This window comes from Epinephelus moara, chromosome 20 (genome assembly GCF_006386435.1).
Source record: "Epinephelus moara isolate mb chromosome 20, YSFRI_EMoa_1.0, whole genome shotgun sequence".
NCBI lineage: Eukaryota > Metazoa > Chordata > Actinopteri > Perciformes > Serranidae > Epinephelus > Epinephelus moara.
Genome location: NC_065525.1, coordinates 5,604,486 through 5,623,345, shown reverse-complemented (window position 1 = coordinate 5,623,345; position 18,860 = coordinate 5,604,486). Strand labels below are relative to the sequence as shown.

Sequence of the window (18,860 nt, the reverse complement as noted above, 5' to 3'; positions counted from 1 at the left end):
TATGAGTAGGCCCTGACACATGCCAGGAGACACCAGAAGTATCTAACAGAGTGGAGAACTCCCCCAAAGTGGGGTCACTAAGGTTATTGATGTAAAAGTTAAAATAACCTTAAGTAAGAAAACTGTCAAACTTAGTGGAAATAGTGGACAAAAGCTCAGCAAAGCCATCCATAAAAGAAGAAGAATATGTTGGAGGCCTATAAATAACTAATGTAAGGGTGCAGCAGGAGCATTTCAAGAGGGAGGAAAAGTATTCAAAAGATAAAACTGTTGTTGAAATGTAACTCTAAACTAGGCAGCCAAAGCATCACTTTTTCTATCGGCTCTAGCAGTTTTCATTAAAGTGAAATAAGGAGGGGCTGACTCAATAAGGGATACTGCATCAGTGATACTGTCAAGCAAGGTTTCAGTCAACAACATGAGATTAAGATTATGAGAATTTATAAGATTCTTGATTAAAAAATATTTTTTTAGCTAGCTACCTAACATGGAATAATGCAAGCTTCAGTACTGTCTGAGTAGGCTCTAATACAGATTGTAAGTGACAGGGGATAATCCTCAGGTAAGGAGTGTTAACAGCACCAGCGGAGTGGACTTTTCTTTGCCAAGCAGACATTCTTGATAACGGGAATGAGGATGAGTAGAGGGATTAGAGGGATGGAGATAATGAATCACTTCTAGGTAGTTGTGAGGGGTAAATGGTGAAAGGCACTGGACCTCTAGATTAAGAAATATCCAAAGAGAGGGACTCTGCAGGTCAGCAGGAGAAGAGAATATAAGCTGCCAGTTCCCATCCTCATTACACATCAGAGAGTCTTTTGGTATGGTAAAGTCAGTCGGTTGAAAGCAAGTGGGAGACAAGGTTTGTGGTAAGCGACCTGGTACTCTTCTGATTTGGGTGGAAATTCTAACACTCCTTCCTTGTCCTTTCTTGTCCAAAATGTATCAAAATTACAAATAAAGCCATGACCAGCGGCCATACAGTAGCTGGATAGCTATTGGCAGGGGCTGAATAGGCAGCTAAAACCCTTGTCACCCTTCCTCAGGGTGAGAATGGGGCCAGAAAAATACAGTTCTTTCCAAGATTCTCAGTTGTTTCAGTGAGAAGCTTGAAGTCTATGTTGACTGTATGGAGCTAATGACATTTACCAATATGCACAATTAACGTTTGAGGCATAGGGCGGAGGTTAGTAGGGGTTTGAATGCGTTCAACAATGTCTGTGAACTTTGCATTGTGATGGAATCACCTCCCATGATGGCTACTGGGTAGGGAGTGTAGATGCTTCCTGCACCATTCCTGAGACAGAGACAGGAGAGCCCGATGAAGCAAAGCTGTCAGCTAGCTCACCTAGTGGAGAAAAGAAATTCTTAAGCAGGCGGACCTCTGTATTTTTTTTACTCAGATATATAAAACAGGGAGAGATATCCTTCTTTTTTCCCCATCTTTACCACCAATGCCCATGTGGAGTAGTCATGGTGGGGCTGTCGAGGGGTGTCTTCACTCCCAGACGAGCAATCCCTGGCCAGGGAGGAAGATGATGCCAGCAGTTTTAAGGTCAGCAAGCCTTGAGTGAAGGAGCAGTTACCTTCAGAGAATATCAGCGTTCTGCCTTGATGTCTGGCAGTTCAGGAGCCATCGGTGTATAGTTAGGAGCCCAGTTAAATTGCTAAAATCCCATATAAAAGCAACTGACAAGCTTAGCCATCATGCTAAAAACAAAACTAGGTAATGCTAGGCTAGCAGCAGCTGTAGCAGTCCAGTTGGCTTCATCCAGCTAACAGCTTAGTTGATTTAAGATCTGAGCAGTCAGATAGGTAAAACATCCAGGAAACAAAATAGGCTCAAAAAGACAAGGAAGTCAAGTCAATGAAGGATCCTCAAACGGCTGAATTTGAAGGAGACTACGTCATCGAACCCTGCCACAGTACTGTTCCAATGTCAAGGATCCTTCCAAATTTCACCCAGGAGTAAGTCCTTCTTTGTGAAGGTAGGGCTTCTTCAGTGAAACCTGTGTCAGTGGAGCTCGGCAGGACTTCGATAAATATGTAATTTATTTGGATTAATGTCTCCAGGAGTTTTTATCATACAAGAGTGAAAAAAAAATTGACAGACACCTCATAATTTACACTTCCAATGTGTCCACTGCTGAATGATGAGATTAGATTTATATAAAAACAAAAGTTTTAAAATGAATCATTTACAGCAGAGACGGACCACCTCCCCTGATCATGGCTTTCATTCTGTTAGCTTCACTTAGTGTATTTTTTGGTGGAATTGCACTGAGAACGACCACAGTAAAGGCATTGGAATATCCTGCAGGTCAAAACATCACTCATTTGTTTTAAGGTCACCTTATTTCAGATGATAATCCGGCGGTATAGTCGGTGTGATCAGCTGTTTCAGAGCAGCATGGCTCATCAGATCAGATCCACTGTTGTAGTGAGTGTGTGGTGATCAGTGATGGGAATAAAAGGCGTTATAAATAAACGGCGTTACACAGAGGTGATGGTCAGACAATGAGACTTTTCACATTTAAATGGTGCGATTAATGGACGTTCTTACACACACACACACACACACAAAACAATGCAGTGTAGTGTAGATAAGTGTACAATGTTTTATAATAATGATTTATTCTGTTAAATGTCAGTTTCATTACATACAGTTCCATAAAGGGGGGGTGTCCAAGCAATTTGACATATTTGAGCATTTTATAAAAAAGTAACACTATAGTTACTTCTCCAGGTAATTAGTTACTTCTATAGTGCAGTAACTCAGTTACTAACTCAGTTACTTTTTGGAGAAAGTATCGAGTAACTATGACTATATGGAACACTTTGAAATCACAGGTTAACTTCAGGGTATCGGATCACAGCCTGTCAACACCCCGACCTCTGACCAATCACATCACTGAAGAAAAAATAATCCATTAACAAAAGTCCGGAGTGACAACTAAAAAAGAGGAGCCTACATGCTGTTATAGGTCAGTCAAATCATTTAATTGTTTCAGGGCTCTATTTCCACTGGTTTTACTAAACTGATCGTTTACAACACTAAACACATGTTTTTAGCACTATTTGAAATTAAGTTTATTTTAGTCCGCAGTGACAGTGCTGCTACTTTTACACTCTGATTGCATCACTGCAGCTCAAAATAACATGAGACACCTGAGTGATGAGAACTAGGATAAAACAGGTAATATTTTATTAGTAAAATAATCCACACACTGTTAATAGGCTCCCGTTATTATAAATGCCACATTTCAGTCAGATAGACCTCATTGGTCATTAACTACCTTTCAACTCTTTACTTCGGCAGCAGAAACAGTCTCGAGTTACCTTAAAGTGTATTATGTGACATATTCAGAGTAGTTTCATCATCATCCAACTGAACAGCAAAAAATACTGACATTATGCTAATGTCGCATAGGCCCATAGCTCAGTGGTATCTGCATGATACCTGACTACATTTGGCTCCCTCACTATTCAAAGCAAATCTAAGATTGAAAAAATGGTGAAAGCTGCCTTCAATCAACCTTCGAGGAAATAATAGCCAAAAATCTCATCGTATCTTAAATGATACTTCACATATTCTGTTCCCAGAATATGAACTCTTACCCTCAGGAAGGAGATATAGAGCCTGTAGGTACAAAACAAACCGTAACAGGCTCTCCTTCCTCCCAACATCAATTGCTCTTCTCCATAAACAACCAGCTCAATTTCATTCTTAATTATTTATTTATTATGTATTTATTTTAACCTGGAACTCTTGCACTTTATTCTTAAAATTGGTTGTTCCTGCTCTGTGGCTATTGTATTTATTGTATTTTCTTGTAATACTATTTTATTCTTTTACTAAGCCACTGACTTTAAAGGTTAGCTACCTTTTGCACAGTAGTCTCAACTTTCTTATCCTTTTCTTTTATCCTTGTGTAATCGGTTTCATGCACAAGTCACTTTTAATCTGTGTGAAATAATATTTGTGAAAGTTCAGTGCAATCTGATGTTAATTCCAGACACCACAATAATGTGTAGTCTATTGATGTTCATGTATGTATGCAAATTGTATGTTTTTAAACTGAACGTTTTTACAGCCGCCAGGCACTGAATGTTCAAGACAAATTTCCTCCTTGAGGACAGTAAAGTTTATTCTGATTCTGATATAACTTAAGTCTCAGATAATGCTGAATTTTTGGATAAAATGTCTGTATTTCAGTTTTAAGATTACAGATTGTGGTTTACATCCCACGCCACTATCAATTTACTGTCTCATGGTCACAGACATTTTTACTACCGTTTCATCTCAAATGATATGAAGCAGCCTACTTCATTCATGGTTCTGATGATGATGTTCGCAATTAAAAAGCCCGCCCCCTTTACTTGAACTGGATATGAAAACCCAGAGTTGACTGACCTAGGTGATAACCAGCTTCGTAGTACCAGAGGCCTGTACTACGAAGAAAGATTTGGAGTTAGCAAGGTAACTGTGTGCACCGCATCACCAGTATACAGTACTATTACCATCTATTGCAGTCAATACTATCAATATTAGGTACTCCTTGACCTGACATTTTCAGCTTAGATCACACAGTTTTCAAGATGCCATTTGTGCATGTTGGCATGGCACCGCTGGTTTCTGATAATAATTAGAAAGTAAGTAGCTTGATAATAGGAAGCTGCCTTTTTGCAATAATCTCATTTTCTCAAGATAACAAACTTTGTTTTCTCAAGATGACAAAATAAAACGACCTTTAGTTTTCTCGTGATAACGGGTTGATTATCTCATTATCTTGAGATAACAAAGCTTGTTTTATTGAAATAATGAAATAATTAACTTGTGATTTCAAGATAAGCCCTTCTCAGCGCCCATCTGTCTTTGCATGCCATTTTATTTTGAATTTAAATTATAATTTTATTTCAGTGATGATCGTAAGGCTACAATGCTGTGATGCCTTCATAAAGACAGAACATGTCTGGAATTAACTCCTGAGTTCGGTCTCTCACACCATTAGATCAAGTCCATATGGATATATATATAGTGTAGAGTGTGGGGAAAAGTGGTCATAGGCCCCCATTAACATACTCTTGAACAATTATGCCCAGAGCAGACCCATTGGGAATGTCGAGTCGCATCTCTCGAGTGCAGAATCTCAAACGTACGCTGCAGAGAGCCCCAGCTGACTTGTCCTTCATTTGCATGATGATATTCAGTATAATGGATTTCATTCTGAATGTGTCACAACTGGCTGAGCTCAGTGTAGGTCCCATTGGCTTTGCCTTTCCTCTATTCACACTCCCCTTGCAGAAGAACTGTCTTATCCAAACTCAACCTCCTCCTTACGGTCCTGCACCTGGGACTCCTTTTTCTTTCTATCTACTATACTTCTCTATCACTGTCTCCCTCTCACAAACACATGAATACACATCTCTTTTCTTTCCCCATTTTTATTCCCAGTCAGGCACCTCAGAGTTCTTTGTTTGGTTCCCAAAGCTCTGACACTGGCAGCCATTATGAGTCAGTGGAGACACACTTTAGAGCCTCATAGAAAGGTTGACTGAGTTAACTATAAAACTCTCTTTCTCCATCTCTCACCCCATCTGTCTGTTTCTACCCTTGTCACTCTTAAAACTCTTTGACTCGTTTATTGTTGTTCTCACATCACCGTCAGGCAACTATCAAGCACATGCAGATCAAAAACTCTTCTTAATCCTGCTCAGGTCCTATAACTGAAGAATAAACGTGTTTACATTTAGACAATGACAGTGGGGATTACAAAACACATGCTGAACGATGATTCAGTAAACTTTCACATCCACTGTGAAAATATCAATGTTTTTTTTACTGCGTATGTAGCAGCCTGAGGACTGTCAAGTGTATGCCATATCATACCTACAGATATATTTATTATTATGATTCATTTTTAAATGAGCAATAGGCACATGCCTGTGTGATGTGAACGATGTTGCTCTCAGTGCCAAACCCACGGAGATTTATCACCAACTCTGCAGTTCCCCTAGCTGTCATGATCCTGGGTTTATGCTTATATTATATTGTGTTACTTGTTTCATGTTATTCATTCATGTTTAATCTGTTTTGTGTTTTAGTTTATAGACACTCTCATGTGTCATGTCTGGTTTTAACTTCCTGTCTTTGTGTGTTTTCCCGCCTGTTTTTTATCACACCTGTCCCCTTCGTCCTTCCCTGTTCCCAGAGTCTTCCCTTCATGCCTGTTCTGTGTTAGCTCCACCCTTGTGTTCCACACCACACCCTTGTTGTAAGCCAATCCCCATTTCCCTCCTTTTTCCCACATCCATCTACTCCAGCTCTGTCTCATTCTTGTGAGTAGTGTTCTGTGTAGATATAGGTGTTTCTCAAAGTCAAGGAAGGATCCTCAAACAGCTGAATTTCAAGGAGGCTACGTCATCAAATCCCACCAAAGGACTGCTTCAATGTCAAGGATCCTTCTGAATTTCACCGAGGACTGAATCCCTCTTTCAGAGAAATTCCAAGGATGCTCGTGTGTTTCCTCAGCGGGTATAAAATTCCTACAGTGCTTTGCATGTGATTTGCTGGTAGTGGAGGTGAGGACTCTTCAATGAAACTTGCGCAAGTGGAGCTCGGCAGGATTTAGATAAATATGCCATTTATTTGGACAAATATCTCCAGGAGTTTTAATTGCTTTCATACAGTCAGTTTCAATTGATGTGTTTTTCGGGGGAATCACAGTGAGAACGGCCATAGTAAAGACACTGGGATATCCTGCAGGTCAAAGCATCACTCATTTGTTTTGAAGTGAACATATTTCAGGAGATTACACGACAGTATCGTGCACAGGCAGCAGGTCAGCTGTTTCAGAGCAGCATGTCTCATCAGATCAGATCCACTATTGTTATTATTATTATTATTATTTTTTTTAAAAACATTTCTGCAGGTGTAACAAGGTAGTATTACACAACCATATTTTTCCCAGTAAACAGTTGCAATATAAACAGAGAATAATACTACAAAAGTAATCAGCAAAATGAATAAATACATAAATATGTTAAGGAAGAGTGAAAGACAATCAAACAACAGAAAACATAAACAACAGCAACAAAAAACAAACAAAAAACAACAGCAAAAAAAAAAAAAAAAAGAACTGTAATGTGATATATAGTCAGCATGTACTTCCTGGAATACTATTAAACCATTCGTACCATGAAATTTTAGTCCAGTGAGATAGATTGCATTCTTTGGAAGTAAGAGATGAGAGGCTGCCAACACCTGTAAAATTTGTCTGTTGAACCACGAATGGTGAATTTGATCTTTTCCAGTTTTATGAATGACAATAGGTCCCGCAGCCAAGATGTATTTGAGGGGGGTGAGTGACTCTTCCATAGGAGGAGAATCCAATGACGGGCGATTAATGAGGCAAAGGAGAGAACATTAACTTGTTTAGCAGTCATTCTAGCTCCTTCCTCAGGGATACCGAAAATGGCAATTTGAGGTGATGGGACTAATGTCAGCTCTAGTACCTCTGACATAAAATTAAAAAAGGACCTCCAGTACTCTGCCAAATTTGGGCATAACCAAAACATATGAGACAGGTCTGCCAGCGCCTGAGAGCACCTATCACAAGTATCAGAGAGATTTGGGTAAATCCTTGATAATCTGGCTTTACTATAGTGGATCCTGTGAAGTACCTTAAACTGAATGAGGCTAGGCCTTGCGCAGGAGGAGGAAGAATTTATTGCATGTAATGCATCGTCCCACCACCCCTCAGTCAAGATGATGCCCAGTTCAGCCTCCCAAATAGTCTTGATCTTATGCAGGGCTGGGGGTGGGGTTGTCCTTGATAAAAGATTATAAATAAAGGAGATATGTCCCTTTGGTAAGTCACCAACTGGAAGAAGATGGTCAACACCTGAGGGCGGCGGAGCTTGTGGAAATACTGAGGAGTTGGATTTGACAAAGTTGCGAATTTGAAAGTATCTAAACAAGTCAGACTGCTGAAGGTTGAATGTGGAGCATAACTGTGAAAAGCTAGCAAAGAGACCATCAATATAAAGGTCACCTAGGCAGGACAGGCCTTGTCTGCTCCAGGAAGCAAACTTTGAATCAATCCTGGCTGGTTGAAATAGTTGATTGTTACAAATAGGTGTAGCTAATGGTAAAGAGATCCAACTGAATTGAAGTCTAACCTGCTGCCAAATTCTCAGAGTGTTAATAACCATGGGGTTGGTAGAGTATAGTCTAGGTTTAAGTGGAAGGCTGCTACATACCAAGGCTTTTAATGATGAGGAAAGACAGGAGCTAGCTTCTAGGTGAACCCAAGTCGCTATTCTTATTATTGTAGGGGAGTGTGTGGTTATACACACATAAAATATGGAATACTATGGAATCACAGAGTGATTCTGTGTGAGAGTCTGTGTTCATACCGGTAATGAAAATGTTGAACTTTTTTCAGCTGTTGTCTTTACTTCATTACTCCAATTAGTCTTAAATATGATCCAGAAATATATATTCTCCCTAAAAGTCACGTGATTCTGACAATACTGCTACATTTGTTTAAAGTTGTACAACTACATTAGAGAGTGCCAAAATTATCACAGTACCGTGAGTCCCCCTCAGTCTGCTGAGGGTTAATGATGTACATCTGGGTACACTCGTTAGCCTGTTCCAGTGTGTGTTCACTGAATGCCAGGAAGGATTCTTGCCTTGCCTCTTGGACTCATCTTCCCAAGGAAAGATCCTTGACTTTGAGAATAACCACCTGTGGGTTCATCCCAATCTCCCTCCTGGACTCCTCTATCCTCGATCACTTGACCCGGAAATTGATTGAGACTCGTCATCTTGTAGGACGTCTCAATACATTAAATGCACTCGGAGTAGTCGAAGAGAAAGGCGGCTTTCAGCGGGGAGGGAAGCGAGGATACATGAGTGCAGCCTTCGCCGAAGTCTTTTACCGACCGACACACCCCTCGATTTGGATATCAGTTGTTGATTGGACAACGCAGTGCCGCAGCTGATCGGACTGATCTGATACAACACAACATCACTGGAGTTTCATACAGAGACAGATAACAGATTTAACTCAAATGTATCACTGCCACGTTTTATATTTTATTTGTTCTCTGATTCACCATTGCGTTAAAAATCTGAACAAGAAAAGGAAACAAATGACTTTCTTCATTTATTAGAAAGATTTTTCTCTTCACGATCTGTTATTTCCCTCATCAACTTTAATAATGGATACAATCAAAGTCAGAGAGTCTATCTGTCAGCAAGAAACACTCCAACATCAGTGATCGTCATTTCCATTTAGTCACACTGAGGCTCATCATTCCTGAGCGCCGGGTTGATGAGTTACAGAATTTTAATTTTCCCTGAAGCATTTGACCTAATAAATTATTTCCAGTGTTCAAAGACATTGTGATCATATTCTGGGTTATTAAATAATTAAACTAAACTAAATACAGATGCAAATTATGAAAAGGCCTAAATCATATAAACACATTGTGTGACTCTGAGCAGGACACAGTACATATTACAAATACAGAACGCAGGTTGTTGTTCATGTGCAGGTGATTGTTAGAGAGAAAACACTGCTGCTCTGTTACTGATAACTGTATATGTGTCTTTATCGTTATATGTATATATAACATTATGTGTGTGCAGACACAAACGCCATTAAAACTTTCTATAGCTGTTAATAAAGCCTCATGACAGCTGATCCAACTGTAATCAGCTGCCGCCGTCATCACGCTTCACATGACGCTTCAGAGGAAAAGATGTCTCATTTCTCTAAAGACACATTTCCTCATTTCTTCTCTCCTCGCGTCTCATCCTGGTATCTCTCTCCTGTATCCTGCGAGGGCGGAGCTAAGACGCGAGGAAGAGACGCAAGTGAGGTAAATGGGGATGCGAGATTCGGTATTGGGATGAACCCTGCTGTTTCCCTTTGCTCCTTGTCAGTTCACCTGTGTTCATCCCGAAGTTTATGCTGTCATTTCCTGCCTAATTAAAACGCAGCACTCTGAGAGTGCTCCAAAGGGCACAGGCTCTTGGGGACTGGCAGTATAAAAATAGTTAAATCTCCTTGTATAGGCTCCCATAGGGGTTAAAAGTGCCCCATAAAACATGACCACAATTTACAATTTTGTTTAAAATGTAGGGTTTACTGGACCACTGAACATGTGGGGCAATGGGAACTTCATTATTTATCAACAATGCTCCAGTCACCCAGGGTCTCTGGAGGAACAACCTGAGGACTGCCAGTGAGATTTATAAAATAAATAAATACAGCAAGAGGGTTCCTGGTTCACTCCCAGGAAAGAGCCCTTCTGTGGCTGTGCAGAGTTTGCATGTTCTCTGCGTGTCAGTGTGGGTTTTCTCAGGGTGCTCCGGCTTCCTCCCACAGTCCAAAGACATGCAGGTTGGGGACTAGGTTAATTGGTGACTCTAAATTGTCCGTAGGTGTGAATGTGAGCGTGAAAGGTTGTCTGTCTCTATGTGTCAGCCCTGTGATGGTCTGGTGACCTGTCCAGGGTATACCCTGCCTCTCGCCCGATGTCAGCTGGGATATTCTCCAGCCCCCCCAACGACCCTCAAGAGGGTAAGTGGTTACGAAAATGGATGGATGGATAATATATAGTATATTTAATTATAAATTAGCTGAACTATGGTAACAGATCTTATAATAAGTGCTGAATTGAATTAAAGAAACTGATACAATGAATGTAGGGTTAAAATAGGTTAAGGGATAGAAGATAAGTGCTTAAAATTAGATATACACAACAAAAGGATCAAACACACAAAGGTACGTGCTATTAAAAGAGAATAAGTACTTAAAAGGTGTAAAAGCTTGATACTTGAAACAACCCATAAACACACAACCATATTAGAGTAAAATAGAAATAGATAAAAGCAACCAAGATACCAGAGTTAAAAAAAAGATATGCATTCATTTATTTATATCAGCTAAAATACTGAAATTCAGTTCCATCAGTATAAGATCTCAGGTAAATAAAAATAAAACAATAAGATTCAAATTAAATCAAACTAGTAGGCAGTAAAATTTAATCAAACACGTCTCAAGTGTTTCTTAAAGTCTTTATTAAAAAATAAGTCGTTCAAAGGAGTTCTCTCTGCTGGTGGATCCCTAAAAGTAATAAAAAACAATACAATAATATGATACATAAATTAATTTAAGAAATTACGGTTCTCTCCTGTAGGATTCAAAAGTGCTTTTAAAAGGCAATGATTAGGGTTAGGGTCAGATGCAGTTTGGGGTTGGGTAAGACTGTCCTTATGATGAAGATGGTTCTGGCATTGCTGTCAGATGGTTAGGATTAGGCATTGATTTTGAGGGGTTCAAATAAGAGTCCAGGGTCTAGGGTAGGACTGTCTTTGGGATTAGTCTTTCAGTTAGAAATATTTAGTTAGTATACTGGTTCATGCCTCGGGTTTAACTGAATTAGATATTATTACATTTTTGCAGGTCGCCCAAGGGATTAAAGAAAGACTTTCTGGGGTTAAATTCTTAAGTTCTTCCCCACTGGATCAGGCTGTACACTCCATCTCCATTTATCACCTCATTTTCATGAGGGAAGGAGAAGAAGGAGAGAGAAAAACAGAAGACAAGAATACATGGTATGCTATCAATGTGGTGTTTAATCTTTAAAACATTTTTTGTCTCTACATTCAGGTCGAGAGGTATAGTCAATGACAAAGAAGTTAGAAAGAGCATGGGGATAGCAGTCAATTTGAGACATTTGTTTGGACTTAACACTCCCCTGCTGAGTCGGGCTGTACACTCTACCTCCCCCTACTCTCCCATTTTCAGGGAAAAGAGGGGAGAAGAGAGAAGAAGAAGGCAAACAAGTTTAAGTTGAAAGGAATCAAGATAGAAAAGAATAAAGGGGAATAATCAAATCTGGGCATGTTCTGGCTTCAGCCTTAAATAAAAACAATGACTTTTCTATTTTGGCATTCAGCCTTGAACATGATCCACCTTTGCATCACTTTCTTCCCTTTATCGCTCTTCTTTATTTTATAATGTTTTTGGAGATGAATGTGTTATGAACGATTAGTAAACAGGTGACAACATCAAAGTAGTATTTCAGTCAGGACCACTTTAGTCAAAGAAAGCTTTATTTCCATTGCATTTCATTATTTGGCGTTATGGCTCTGTTCTGGGACCTCTCGGCCCCTCCACGAGCCTCTGTGGAAAGCCCAAGGCAGAGAGAGCACATGTCTCTGCCCTCCACGCGCATGCGAGGAAAGCCTGAGGCAGAGAGAGCAGCAGCAAAGACCCCCCAGTACAGAACAGAGCTAGCATCAATGACAAACAGAAATGACACTGATGAGTCAGATACAGCATAAAAGCAAAAGGTGGAGCTGGGGTGGAGGCGGGTTGCAAAGCGGCTTGCAAGGGAGCAGCAACAGTAGACAGGCTAAAGCAGTTTAAATAGGGTGCCCATATTGAGAATTGCCAGTGGTTTTGTAGAAAGGAGTCATGTGATCTATTAGCAGTTCGCTGAATGGCCTGCTTGAGATCAGCTGATGTAGCTGGGATGTGAGCTGAGCTTGACTCCATGGCCTACCTGAACTAACGCTATGCTCAGGACCTTGTTAGTCAAAGAAAGCTTTATTTCCATTGCATTTCAATATTTGGCAGTATGGCTCTGACCCGGGACTGGTGGACAGAAAACTTCGCCCCCACTCCTGGCGGGAATCCCGACTCACCTTTACCGGGCCTCGGCCCTACCCTCCCGGCGGAAGCGTCTCCGTCGCCATGGTAAACGCAGCGGCCGGCAGGTGAAGCTGAAAGTCTGGTTGGCATGCTCTCCGTCCATTTCCCAGTTGGGACATGGATTATACCCTCCCTTCGCTGTGCCCGGCCCTTCCTGGATCCCATTGACGCCTGCCTGGTACCTGTCACTAGCTCAGTTAAGGGACTCCGGCCCTGCTGTCCCTGCCTTCCTCAGCTCTCTCAGCATGGGGGATGCCAAACCACAGGCCCCAGCTCCTGCCAGGGTTGGTCTGGTAAACGCCAGATCTCTGGCAAATAAAACTTTTATCCTGAGGGATTTCTTCAGCTCCCAGAGCCTGGATTTCCTCTGTGTGACAGAGACTTGGATCGGTGCCGGTGAGTGCAGCGCTCTTGTCGAACTTTTACCGGCTGGTTGTTCTTACTTTAACTCCCTGCAGACGTTGGGTCGTGGAGGAGGAACAGCGACTGTTTATAAAAATGGTTTTAAATGTAAGCAGCGCGCTGTATCATCCTCATTCTCCAGCATTGAAGTGACTTTATTTGAGGTGGATTGCTCTGACCTGGTGCTGGGCGCTGTTATCTACCGACCCCCCAAATACAACACTTTGTGAATGACTTTTCTGATCTTCTGGCTGAAATTATGCCTAATCATGACCGTGCCCTTTTTGTTGGAGATTTTAAAATCAATGTTTGTTGTCCTGATAAGCCATTGGTGAAGGACTTTTTTTGACTCTTTTAATTTGGTACCACACACGAATATGGACATACATTAGACCTCATCCTCTCATATGGTTTGTCTGTGTCTAACTTGGAGATCTGTGACAATGTGATTTCTGATCATATGCCAGTATTATTCGAAGTTGGTTTCTTACGTGTTGCAGTTAAAAAGCTCTGTGTCCCCTCTGACTCAACATCTGTTGACATGGAGGAGCTCAGTTCCTGGTGTCACTCCTCCTGCCGAAACATACTGGACTCTGTGGCTTCATTAAAAACTGTGCAGCCTACAGCTAAACCTGAGCCCTGGTTCAACGACAGAACTCGCGCAGCCAGACAGGAGTGAAGCTGAACGCAGGTTGGAGAAGGGCAAGCTGCAGGTTTCTTTCCAAATCCTAAAGGACTGTTGGCACCATTACCAAAACAGTGAGCACGTTTACATGCGCACAATAATCAGATAACTGGGAATAATCAGGTAATGGTAATAATCCGATTTGACGCGTTTACATGCACTTCAATAATCTGATAATCAGAAAAACCTGGTTTACATGATTCAGTCCTTAAGTTGGATTTCTCCCCAAGTACATGACATAAAACTCAAACTTCCTGTTACTCATATCCTTGAAAAACCTTGAATAGTACGCAAAACCTTGAATAGTACACAAGTCATATATTTGCAAAAATAAAGCACTCATGCTGACAGCTTATATTCTTACAGTACTGTTTGTTTTATCATTAACAAATACATGTGAGAGCATTCTAATGTGTAGTTTATCAATGTGGAGCCAATTTTACATACTTTGGGTAGATTCAGAGTAAAAGTACTGCAAAGTGCAATATACAAGTGTATTGTATATAAACTTGTCACACAAAGTGCATAACATAGAAGTAAGATAAAATAAAAGTGACAATTTAAACACTGAGAATATAAAAATATATTATTTTATGTAAAATCTTTATCTGAAAGGAAACAAAAGCTGTCAGATTAACGTAGTGGAGTAGAAAGTACAATATTTCCCTCTAAAATGTAGTGGAGTGGGAGTATAAAATAGCAAAACCCGAAAGAAACCAGATTAAAGGGTATACATGCACCGAATAATCTGACTATTGGGGAAAAAGCTAGGTGTGTTTATCTGATTTCTCATAATCAGATAATGGCTTTTATCTGATAAAGCCTATCGGATTATGCTGTTTACATGACCACTTGAATAATCAGGTAACTCCAGAAATCAGATAATGATCGGTTTATTAGTGTGCATGTAAACGCACTCACTGTTGAAGAGGCCAAAAGAGAACACTTGCCTAACATTATTGTGTTTAATCACAACCCGCGTGTGTTATTCAAAACTATTGACTCTGTTCTTAATGCTTCACAGTCTGTCTGCATGGAAGCATCCCCTGAAATGTGCAATAGCTTCCTGCACTTTTTCAGTGACAAGGTTGTTACCACAAGGGCTTTTATCTTAACTCCTGCCTCTGACCCCTCTGTCTCTGCTCCTAGCTCGGCTGTGTTTGATAAGTTTGAGCTGTGACTCTGTAGTTTTTAGAAGACGTGGTTGGCCATATTAAGCCATCAGGTTCTCCGGGTGACGCTGTCCCTCCTCACTTTTTCAAAAAAGGTTTTCCCTGGTATAGGACAGTCAGTTCTGGCCATTATTAACAGCAGTCTGTCTTCTGGTGTTGTCCCCCTAAGTTTTAAACATGCACTGTGCTGGCCAATTTCAGGCCCATCTCCAAGCTGCCTTTTATCTCAAAAATCCTGGAGAAAGCTGTTCATGCTCAGTTAAGGTTCTTTATGGATGAGCGTGATATCCTGGAGGTCTTTCAATCTGGTTTTAAAACACTGCATAGCACAGAGTGCGCAATATTAAGAGTTTCTAATTACATCCTCCTGGCTAATGACTCTGGCGACTATGTGATTCTTGTTCTGCTGGACTAACAGCGGCCTTTGATACTGTGGACCACAATATCTTAATGGCGTGGTTACGGCACCTAGTGGGCATTTGTGGTAGTGCTCTTCCATCCTTAGAAAGCATGGTATTTTTTTCCATTGTTTCAGTGTTTTTATTGTTTTTATTTGTTTGTTTTAGGTCTTATGTTTTTATGTTTATGTACAGCACTTTGTTTAGGCTGTTGTTGTTTTTAAAGTGCTATAAATAAAGTTGAGTTGAGTAATGCCTAGGAATTCTATAGCCTTAAAGGGATAGTGCACCCAAAAATTCAGCCATTATCTACTCACCCATATGCCGAGGGAGGCTCAGGCTCAAGTTTTTTTTTTTAAAGATATTTTTTGGGCATTTTTTGCCGTTAATGGACAGGACAGTTAAGTGTGAAAGGGGGAGAGAGAGAGAGAGGATGACATGCAGCAAAGGGCCACAGGCTGGACTCGAACCCGGGGCGCTGCGGCAACAGCCTTGTACATGGGGCGCCTGCTCTACCACTAAGCCACCGACGCCCCCCAGGTGAAGTTTTAGAGTTCTCACAACACTTGCGGAGATCCCAGGGGAGAGGGGGTAGCAACACAACTCCACCTAATGGAGGCTTAGATCCATCCTTAGATTCAAATGTCCAAAAACACATAATTGAAACCACAAAATACCTCCATACAGCCTTGTGCATGGGGCACCTGCTCTACCACTAAGCCACCGACGCCCCCTATAGCTACATTTTTGACCAAACCCAGCCGACCTGTCAGGTACCGTCGGGCTCGGATCGCCACACTCTAGTGTGTGTATGTGTCCCTATTGTGGCCTATCGGAATTTCTGTCTTTGAGAGATATTATTTTGTAATATAACTGAATTTTCTATCCATACATATAAATTTTAAATATATTAAAATGATAAGGCATCTTTGAGTAAGCTGCGAGTATAATTTAAGTAGGCTATGTCGTGGCCGGCCAAGTGTCCTCTTTTTTGGAAATCAAAATATGGTCACCCTAGGTGGGAATTTGTCATGGTTGTTCTCCAAAAACAATGCAAAAAGGTCTTAGTGAGAAGCTCCGACTGGAGTGGCAACATTGTTATTAAACAATGCTTCCAGGGGCCTGGGCACTGCCCAGTCACTATGGCTATACTATGGCTCTGTTCTGGGACCTCTCGACCCCTCCACGAGCCTCTGTGGAAAGCCCAAGGCAGCGAGAGCACATGTCTCTGCCCTCCACGCGCATGCGAGGAAAGCCTGAGGCAGAGAGAGCAGCAGCAAAGACCCCCCAGTACAGAACAGAGCTAGCATCAATGACAAACAGAAATGACACTGATAAGTCAGATACAGCATAAAAGCAAAAGGTGGAGCTGGGGTGGAGGCGGGTTGCAAAGCGGCTTGCAAGGAAGCAGCAACAGTAGACAGGCTAAAGCAGTTTAAATAGGGTTAAGAAAATATCTTGAATAGCCCCTTAGTCATGGAGTTTGAAAAAAGGTAGCAACGGCTTGGTCCCCTTCTGCATATCTTGAGCAGATTCTATCAAATCTCAACAGTTGAGATTTCAGGATTCTTTGAATACGCGTTTAGGATTAAAGTTTTGTTTGTGTAAAAGGGTATGGGTATCTGCTGGTTTAAAGTGGACCTTGGTATCCAGTATTCCTTTGTTGTTTTACAGTGTCCAGGAAGGTAACTTCTGTCTCATTTGCCACTGGTTCCAATTGCAGGGTATGATGGCTGTGCAAGAGGCTGACAGAGTTTGAGAAATCCTCTTGGGAATGGGTCCAAATATCCCAGATATCATCAAGATACCTGAAGTGTTGTGCTGAAAGTTTGTTGCACTTCTTAAATGCTATCTTTTTTCAGTCTGCTATATAAATGTTGTCTTAGGCCACAGCAAACCGTTTGCCCATTGCCTTGTCTTTGATTGGGCAGCCAGGCGGGATCCTGTGTGGTATGGTCCACTTTTCTTGAGGTTTTTGGATCTTTGGTAGGGGATGGAAGTACCTCTGTCTGGCTGGATTCTCTTGTTTTAGGTAAGTAACTTGTCTTTTTTGTCAGAGTTTTCTTTTGTCATAATTTATCCAAGACATCTGATATTAGGTTAGCTGTTTCAGTGAACATGGGTTTGTCCAAGGATAAATAATACACTGCTCAAAAAAGTTAAGGGAACACTTAATGGTCACAGTATAACACCAAGTCAGTTAAACTTCAGGGATATCAATGTGTCCATTTAGGAAGCACAAGTGATTGTGAATCAATTTCACTTGCTTTGGTGAAAATGAAAGTGACAACAGGTGCAGTGGAAAGGCAAAAGCAAGACATCCCCCAAAAAGGGAATGGTTTTACATGTGGTGGCCACAGACAGTTGCTCTCTCCTTATCCTTCCTGACTGATTCTTCTTTAGTTTTGCGTTCTGCTAGTGTCCTTGTCACTACTGGCAACATGAGGCGGTACCTGCAGCCCAGTCAGGTTGTTCAGGTAGTCCAGCTGTTTCAGGATGGCACATCCATACATGCAGTTGCAAGAAGTTTTGTTGTGTCTCCTCACACAGTCTCAAGAGCATGGAGGAGATACCAGGTAACCAAGGTTACTTGTTTAGGAGGTTCTCGCCTAAATCTAACCTATGTCACTTTTACGCTTAGTATTTATCTTTATGTTAAGTATGTAACATACTTTGTAGGGTGCAAATTTTTAATGCTGAATTTTCTTAGGATATAATACAAATCATTGTATGATACGGCACCACACTTTTAACACCTATGGTTGGTGCTAATATATTTACCACTCACCACATTAGCCCAGTAACTTTAGCTGAGATTGGTGACAGTTGTCTGTGGTCGTAGCTGCTTTCACTGCAGCAAAAGGATCTGTGCAAAAATGTAGCAGTGGCTTAAACACAGACCTCTCTACAGGGGCGTTGTCTTGTGAAAAGCAAAGGTATGGGGGTTTGACATGACATCAAGGGCCTGTGCTATTAAAATCTGTTTTTAACAGACACAAAGGCTTAGTTCCCTATCACATTCACAATAGCTAATGTTTGTATGTAATGCGCAAGAGAGCAGCAGAGCCCCCTCTGGCTGAGGGGAACAGACCATGACAAAAGTAAGTTAAATTCTCATTAGTCATTTGTTTTAAGTTTACACACAATGAAGAAATGCTTTGAATTACATACTAGTTTCTAGTAGGTCATCAAGGGGTCTTTAAAACAAAACAAAACAGCAAGCAAAAAAACAGCAAATAATTGCAGTTTCAAGGTACTTAGACTCGACCATGCTGGCTGACTTGAGTCTTCGATAACATCATCATTTGTTACCAGAAAAAACACCTACAATCATGGACATCAGTTGCACAGGATGTTTTGCACTTATCTAAAGCAGCTAGGCAAAATACTTTTATAACACATTGTCAAAAATCAAATGGAATGAACAAGTTCACTTGCTGACAATGATATTCACTGATGCACATATAAC

General features: G+C 40.9%; 1 long non-coding RNA gene across 1 annotated transcript in view; it reads left to right on the top strand.

Annotated features, from left to right (window-relative positions):
• The first annotated feature begins 12,477 nt into the window (after positions 1-12,477).
• LOC126407443 (uncharacterized) overlaps positions 12,478-18,860 on the top strand; it is a 34,827-nt gene continuing 28,444 nt past the window's right edge. Inside the window, exons 1-3 of the long non-coding RNA XR_007571779.1 lie at positions 12,478-13,944; positions 17,115-17,218; positions 17,323-17,423. This is a non-coding gene — a long non-coding RNA (uncharacterized LOC126407443). The remainder of the gene's footprint in view (positions 13,945-17,114; positions 17,219-17,322; positions 17,424-18,860) is intronic.